This window comes from Monomorium pharaonis, unplaced genomic scaffold (assembly GCF_013373865.1).
Source record: "Monomorium pharaonis isolate MP-MQ-018 unplaced genomic scaffold, ASM1337386v2 scaffold_668, whole genome shotgun sequence".
In the NCBI taxonomy this organism is placed as follows: Eukaryota; Metazoa; Arthropoda; class Insecta; order Hymenoptera; family Formicidae; genus Monomorium; species Monomorium pharaonis.
The window spans coordinates 1-8,424 of record NW_023415987.1 but is presented as its reverse complement, the minus strand read 5'-3'; the positions used below and the strand labels follow the sequence as shown (position 1 = coordinate 8,424).

Sequence of the window (8,424 nt, the reverse complement as noted above, 5' to 3'; positions counted from 1 at the left end):
TAGTTATTATAATTATAAAAATACTTTTTTTTTAAATACATCTAATTTTTCAACGTACGCTCTTTAAAAACATTCAAGACAGTTTAGGTAGTTGAGAATTAAAATGGATTATAGATGTCTATCAAAGATAAGAAAGAAACAAAGGTGTGAAAGGTTTACTATTTGTCTTTGTTTATTTAATTCATCTTTCTCCTGATTTAATGCGAAAGAGAACCACAAAAACGTAACTATTATCTAAGGTATATTAAGCTGGATGAGCTATATCATCAAAACACATTGATTTCTACATCGGAATTTGCTAATTATTTGCTATTTTTCACTAAAAAAATTTTTTTGCTCCAGCCAAAAAAAATATCAGTGGCTAGATAACTTAATATTAAGCTATCTAGCCAATAGAAAAAAAACGCATATACATTAACCAAATTTAAAAATTATTAATATAAGAATTATTTGCTAATTATATGCTAGCCTTTCGTAAAAAAAAATTTTGTTGCTTTAGCCAAAAAAATGTTACTATTTGTAACTTTTTTTTTGATTGGAGCAAAAAAATTTTGTTTGTCATCAAAAAATAGCAAATAATTAGCAAAAAATTCATGTATCGTTGATTCTTTAATTTATTTAGTTTATATATGATTTTTTGCAGTGGTTAAATAGCATAATATTAAACTATCTCTAATCACTGGTTTTTTTTTGGTTGGAGCAAAAAATAATTAGCAAATAATTCCAATGTATATAGAAAACGATGTGTTCTGATAATATGGCTCATCCAGCTTAATATACCTCCATTATTTACGAAATTCATAGACATTGGTCATGTAGTTCAATCTTCACATTTTATGGACATAAAGGGGCTCCAAAATAAAGTCACAGTTAAATCACTTTTCTCTATTTGTATTTGACAGTAGTAAAATTTGTATAGATGATTATCTATCTATACAATCATTGTTGCAATTATTTTTAAAAAGTAAAAAACAAAAACTTAAATAGCGCACGCGTGCGTCTGTGGTGTCTAGTATATAAAAAGAGAGAGAAAGAGAGAGAATTTATTGACAATAAAGTATGACATTTACATTGTTATTAATGCTACCACGTTGCACTTTTTAACCTTTATTAATTTATTATTCTTTAACTCAAAGTGTCACTAATTGAAGTGTTTGTCGCCAGAAATTAACTGTAACCAGCATCAGCACTAGCAGTAATTCTCTCAAAACGTCCGACAAAAATATGAAAAAATTTATTAAACGTTATTTTATTTTTATCTTTTAAAAGAAGTTAGAAAAAAATAAAAAAATTGCTTTATAAATAAATTAATAACAATTTTTTCTTGAAAAATACATTTTAATAAATACTTGAAATAACATTCTAAAGTAATTTATCGTGTCTCTGAAAAATTAGCTACAAATTGCTGATACATACAGATATATTCTTATATATAGTGGCGCGATCAGCTGAGCGTTACAACACTTTGACAGCATGTGTTGTAGAGATCGGCTTATAGAATCGTCAAAGATCAATTTATTAACGCTTTTAGTATATTTCCAAGTAAATATTTTTTGTGCAAAGATTTAATTTTAATTTTATTTTTTAACGAGCTACAAGTTTTAAGAAATAATAAAAATAATCATGTAATGTTTTAAAGTAAAATTATAATTTTAAGAAAGTTATTTTATAATACTTGCTCAATTATGACACAAAAAGAGATTTTTATAGTTTTTAAGGCTTTATAATATAAACTCTGAAACTTTAATACACATAAACTCACACAATTGCACTTAATTGTCATAACTGTCATCATTAATTGAAGTGTTTGTTATAATTTGTTATAAATTAACTCGTTATAAAGTCGTTATAAATTAACTATAATCAGCATCAGAATTAGCAGTCATTCTCGCAAAACGTCCGACAAAAACATGAAAAAATTTTTGCTACATTAAACATAATTAAATCATGTTTTGTATGTGTGTGCGCGCGCGTGTGTGTGTGTGTGTAAATGCACAATATTGGGAGAATTTTTATATTATTGTTTTTAGAGTTTTGAATGTTAAAATTAACCGTTAATTATTTTTCTAAAAAGCTATTTTAAAAAATAAATTTTTCTGTACTTATTACCACTACGATAAAAAAATTAAAAAGTTTTAACAACTTCCAATTCTCGAACAAATATTGTAAAACAAAAATCAGCAAATTTCTTTCATAAAAGATTACATAGTAAATACTTTTTGCAATAAGTTTTACAGTTTTTAAAAAAAACTTTTAAAAAGCTGCTTGTATTATAGTAATCAAATTAACGACGAATTTAATTTAAAACGCTTTAGTTTATGATTACATTTTCGGTAATCTGTGATTACGCGCAATTATATAAATTAAAAAAATATATTTAATAATTGATAATGAAATTTTATTAAACCCTAAGATCCACATTGATTAAAAATTAATATTTTTTTTGTGACTGTATTTGAAATTGGTCCAATACTCAATGTATTATTTTAATTGTATTCGAAGCTTAAAGAATTAAAATGCAAAATCGAAGATATTATCAAGCGACGCGGTAGCGGCGCGACGCTAAGTCCATAAAGAATCGTGCTGCCTGACGCAAACTTCACTGCGCAAATGTCACGCCGTTACTAAGCTTTATCTGAAATTTAGCTGTCAAATTCATTTTCAGTTAAAATATCTCAGAAACTAAAATTATAATCAAAAATCTAATGGCAATTTTATTATATAATATTGATGTGAGCTTTCGATTGCGACCAGTCTAATTAAAATTGGTACACTCAATTCTGAGATCTCGAGATCTCTTGTACGGAAAAGCTCACTTGAGTTATTTTCCACAGATTCACATGTACACACACACGCAAAGCCAGTTTGTTTATAAACGAGCTTCACAACGTGCCTACATACAATTTTATAAAACTAAAATAAAATTATTTCGTAATGTAGTGATGAATATTGGTACGCGGAAAAAATATAATAAACTTGATAATTCTGAGATCTCTTGCGCGAAAAGTTCACTTGAGTTATTTTCCACAGATTCACATGCACACATACACGCAAAGCCGGTCCTTCAAGGGGCTTTACAATATGCCTACATACAATTTTATAAAACCAAGATATAAAAAAATTTATTTTATAATATAAATGATAAATATTGGTACGTGAAAAAAGTCAAATAAGTTAATAAAAATGAAATAAATATATAACATAAACAAATACATGATATATATGTAAATGTCAAAAATATAAATAATAAAATATTAACAATTAATAAAATTACAATCTTCTGAATATTCAAGCTATAATTACAATTATAGATGTATAATATATGTATAATAGAGGAGATGTATAATATATGTATAATATAAATTAAATAAATTAAAGAATAAACAATACATGCATTTTTTGCTAATTATTTGCTATCTTTTGATGACAAAAAAAAAACTTTTTGTTGCAGCCAAAGAAAAGTTGCCAGTAGCTAGACAATTTAATAACAAGGTACTACAAAAACGTACGTAAACTAAATAAATTTTTAAAATCCACGATGTATAAATTATTTGCTAATTATTTGCTAGCCTTTGGTAAGAAAAAATTTTTTTACTCCAACCAAAAAGTTACAAATGGTAACTTTTTTGGCTGGAGCAAAATAATTTTTTTTGTCACCAAAAGATACCAAATAATTAGTAAAAAATTCATGTAACGTTGATTTTTAAAATTTATTTAGTTTATATACGATTTTTTTGTAGTGGCTAGATAACAAAATATTAAGCTATCTAGCCACTGGCGTATCTTTTTTACCTTTTTAAGGTTTTTTGATGGGATAGACTTATACATAAAAAAAATAATTTTTATTTAAAAGTTTAATTGTAATAATAATTATATAGATTGTACGAAAACAAGTAGATTAAATTTAGCCTTCTACAAAACAAACATTTTTTTTAACATTTAATAGTTTTTTAACATTTAATAATTTTCTGAGAGAGTTTATAATAACATGTCAAAAGAAAAGTTTAATTAGAACAGCATCATGGTTTATAAATAATATAAAGTATAAAAGTTGTCCACTTTAACAAATAATAAGGATTTGAAATTGACATTTTATTTCTGTTACCTTTTTACAGATTTTCCATCAATTTCTACTTCTTTTATTTGTTACATATCTTTGACATGTTTAATCTAAAATTGTCAACACCATTTCAGCTTTGAAACTTCGCAGAACATCAAAATGCGCAAGCGCTGTCTCTTAATGGACAGACCTGCGGATATAGAATTAACATTGGGATTTTCTTTGACTATTCTAACACCAATCATGCGAGTGATTAAACTTTTGCGACTATTTTTGTTTTAAAAGCTTTATATTAAATGCTGTCGGCGAAAGCTATTGTGTTAAACCTATGCAAACTCTTGTCGAGAAGCAGTAGCAGCAACAGCAGCAGCTTCGTCGGTACAGTACCGCAACGTGAGCACGTGGCACGGACTAGTAGCTCGTCATATTGATCGACCTGAATCCGCGCTCTGGTCGGCGCGTTGACTAGCGCGCTTGTCAGTACCCTGAAAGCGCTTGCACGCTGCATTTACAGCGTAATCGCGACTGCACAGTCGCATCGTGGTATTTTACGAACTGCATCGTGCTGCGTATCCTCGTACCCTCGTTTCATCGTTGCTATGTATCGGTGATGTAGACTCGTTAATAGACGTGTTGAGGGTGTCTGAGCTTGAAGAAGGGGTAGGCGCAAAGAGTAGTGCCGGATCTCGTTAGAGGGTCGACAATCAAATCTGGGATCGTGACACGCGAGGAATGACAAAAATCAATAAAAGAAACAGATTTTGTGTTTCAGACATTATTTAAAAACGAGACACCAGTGTTGCCACGAGAAAATCAACCCTAATCTCCGTCAAACGGTGCAATAAAAGTATGTACAAATTGTAAATAAGCATATGAATACGTTAAATCTGCTTTGTAGCCTGTTTTATAGATACAAGTGACATACATATTTCGAATTTTATGCAGTTTTGTCCTATATTGTAATTATTATAACTGGCTAATTATTTTTTAATTAAGTTATTATTAATAACATTAAATAATCTATATATTATGCACATGAATCATATTTATGTAAAATTTAATATAACGAATTTAATTTGTATAATTAAACTTGAAAATTTTCGAAAATGTTACACAAATAATCAGCTATTTTCTTCCTGTCAAGTATAATAATCAACATAGATGTAGTATAATAACCAACATAGATGATGTTGACATATGAAAAATAATACTTTAATATGTATTTATTATTTTATATTAAAAATTAGAACATGATATTTCAGTCTTTTAGAAAAATTAAAATAATCAAATAAAAATAGAAGAACTATTTTTATAGCTTTTTATTATTTTAAAAACTATATATAACTGTTTCTAAAATGGTAATTAAATTTTTATTACTGTTTCTTAAATTACATACATTTTCCAATGCTGTTATATTTATTCCAAAAATATAACTAGTATAAATATTATATATATCGTAGAATATTGTAATTAAATTTAGTAAATATAATGTATTTATTAGTTAATGCTATTTATTAATATTATATAATTAAACGTAAATCTTTTTTAGTAAATTTTCCTTTTAGTACCTAAACTTAATTACTACGTAATTACATAAGAATTTATTGCTGTTATCATAAAATAATAAAGTTTTATGATTAATTAAATGATTTAGTTATTATATCTTTAAGCTATTGAACATCTCAAATTAAGCATTTACGTTATAATAGTTCGTAAATATATCTGTTAATAGTCTGTTAAACTTAAAATAAAGAAATATTTTTGACGATCAAAAATCAACAACACTTAATAAATTAAAATTTAAAGAAACCTTTGTTTAACATTAATTAAATATTTGAAATATAATAAACGTAATATTTTGAATTGCACAAATAAAGAATCTAAAATATAGAAAATACTCCAACGTTAAATCTCTATATATGGATCTCTATATTTTCAGATATACAATAAATTTAATTCAAAGATTTATAACTTCAGGGACGACTTGAAATATACTGAATCAGCTCGTGCTAATCGGGCGCTACTCGATGTTTGAGAAAGTCTCGACATGACACGAAGCTAAACAAAGTGTAAGGAGATCCTGCCGCTGTCAGCATGTGGACGAATCACTTGATAGTGGGTAAGTGTGCTCGCGTCCTCGATGAGCTTCCCATTTAATCCCGAAAGGATCTTCTATATTTTAAGAAGGTAGCATCGTCGAACTGAAATAGGCTTCTCTCTTACACAAATGTCAATCACATTCAATGTCTAATTTTTATACATTTTGAAATTAAAACAACTGTTATTCTATTATCCTGTCACTAGAATAAAGAAATCTATATATTCAAAGGGATATCTGCCTTTTAAACTAGTTTTAAGCAAAAATGTTAAATTTCTAATAAGTAATTCTAATCGTAATTATTTACAAAAGATCAATAATTTGAAAATTATGTTATTCGGTCACGATCTTATGCAATTATTATGAGTCTTATTACGATCTAGAAATCATAGGTGTTATATATATTAGATCTATCAACACGCGTATGGCCGCTGCTTCCGTGCTGTTAAGTACGTGGACAAGTACGTACGTAAGGTTCATGAAAAAGAACGCATTTGTGAAATATAGAGAGACCTGCGAAATAGAATTACACAGATTAATATTAATATTTATTATACATTATTTCTTATAGTAATAAGAATTATCAACAGAAATTAAGTCATTTTTAGAAATTATATCACAAATATGAGTCCTCTACATTTCAAGTCAAATGCGGAGGTATTTTCAAAAAAAGTGCGCCAGGCATCTCCAAATTATTTTGGTTAACTAATATAGACAATTGTTGCTGAATGATACATTTATGAAAAAACTGGTTTTGCACGGCAAATTATAATTATAATATAATTATGAGTAATGCATTTATTTTCGATATTGAAATAGTATTGTATGTACTTTTATATGTACCGTGTAGAAGTTATCCTTTGGCCTTTAACATCGTTACGTATTAAAATATCAAAGATATATATAAGGTGTAAAAAACTAAAAAACCTGAAGTAATTAAGACAAAGTTGAATTATAACCTACGTCATATTCTAAATATACGCACGCATTATCTTTAACTGAAGCGAGATTTTAATTAAACGTTCAAGATACTGTGTATATTTCTAACTCTTTCCAAGTTATTTCTTCAAGACAAACGTTGTCAATTGTTCTACAAGCACATAATATAACACATGTCTCAAGGTTCTTTTAAAACTGCACGACACCAAGTTTGATTTCCCAGTCATGTCCCAGATATGGCCATTTACTGTTTTATACTTCTCTATACTGTAAGCCTTTTTTAAACACGTGTTTATACCGCATGTATGTCACATTTATATCCCATACTCTTTCATCCGTCACCAATTCCTTACTATATACCTCATAATCTGTAAGAGTGAAAGCGCAGCAAGATTAGATTCATCCAGTGAACCGAAAAATCTGGACTTGACTGCCGCACGGTCCCTCTTTGATCAATCGAGTGATAGCATCATTAGCTAGCACCACTATCAGCGGTCCCCAACATCGTTAATACCGGTATGCTAGAACCGCGCTATAGAGATAGTAGCGGTTGTAATAGTAGTCGCAGCCACCGTAGCCGTTGTATAATAGCGCTAATTTTTTCGCTTGCGTTATCACTAATCACACCAAGTTATTTAAGCTAGCAACCTGCGCACATTGCCAAAGCACATTGCCTAAAGCAATAACAAATCTTTCGTTTTCAGCGGCAATTGTACTCGCGGTTGCCAACGTCTGTCATGCGGAGTGCCAGAGTGAGTGATTAAACCAGATTACTCTCCTCGGTGTGATCGTATCGCGTCGTCGGACTCATACGCTAGGGATTCGATGAAGTTTGATGCGTCCGCGGCCAAGTGACTCTTGTCAGAGCATCCACCTCAGGATGGGAAAGCAGTTTTCAACGGGAATTAACTAATCGGAAATTGCTTTCTAAACTGGACGAGATTCGCACGAAAAACACTTTGAGCAGAAGCATATAGTTATTTTTACTATATCAAATGTCGAATTCTTTATAAGTCAAAAAGTCATAAATATCGTTCGATAATTAATAGAAATTAATCTTATTCTCGTCCAGTTTTACCGATCACAATCACGTTACGGAGCGTTTGTGCCTTTTTATTTTGTCATGAGAATGAACGGTGCTTAATATTTCGTTTGTAGAATTCACGCGCGCACTTATCGACACGTACATTTCACATGAAAGATATGCATTCGGGAAACTATGTGATTGCAAAGTATAACAAATTTCCAGGTTAAATAAATGTTCTGAATTAAAATTAATTATAATTTACATACACAGAAAAAAAATGTAATACAGCCAATAACATAT

General features: G+C 28.8%; 1 long non-coding RNA gene across 3 annotated transcripts; it reads left to right on the top strand.

Moving 5' to 3' along the window:
* The first annotated feature begins 4,513 nt into the window (after positions 1-4,513).
* On the top strand, positions 4,514-8,213 carry LOC118648764. 3 transcript variants are annotated; one of them, XR_004965432.1, is made up of 3 exons: positions 4,515-4,907; positions 6,038-6,179; positions 7,802-8,213. It is a non-coding gene; the product is annotated as an uncharacterized LOC118648764 (long non-coding RNA). The 3 variants fall into 3 exon arrangements; XR_004965431.1 differs by lacking the exon at positions 7,802-8,213 and adding an exon at positions 6,567-7,762; XR_004965430.1 differs by lacking the exon at positions 7,802-8,213 and having other exon boundaries at positions 4,514-4,907; positions 6,038-7,762.
* Positions 8,214-8,424: the final 211 nt, after the last annotated feature.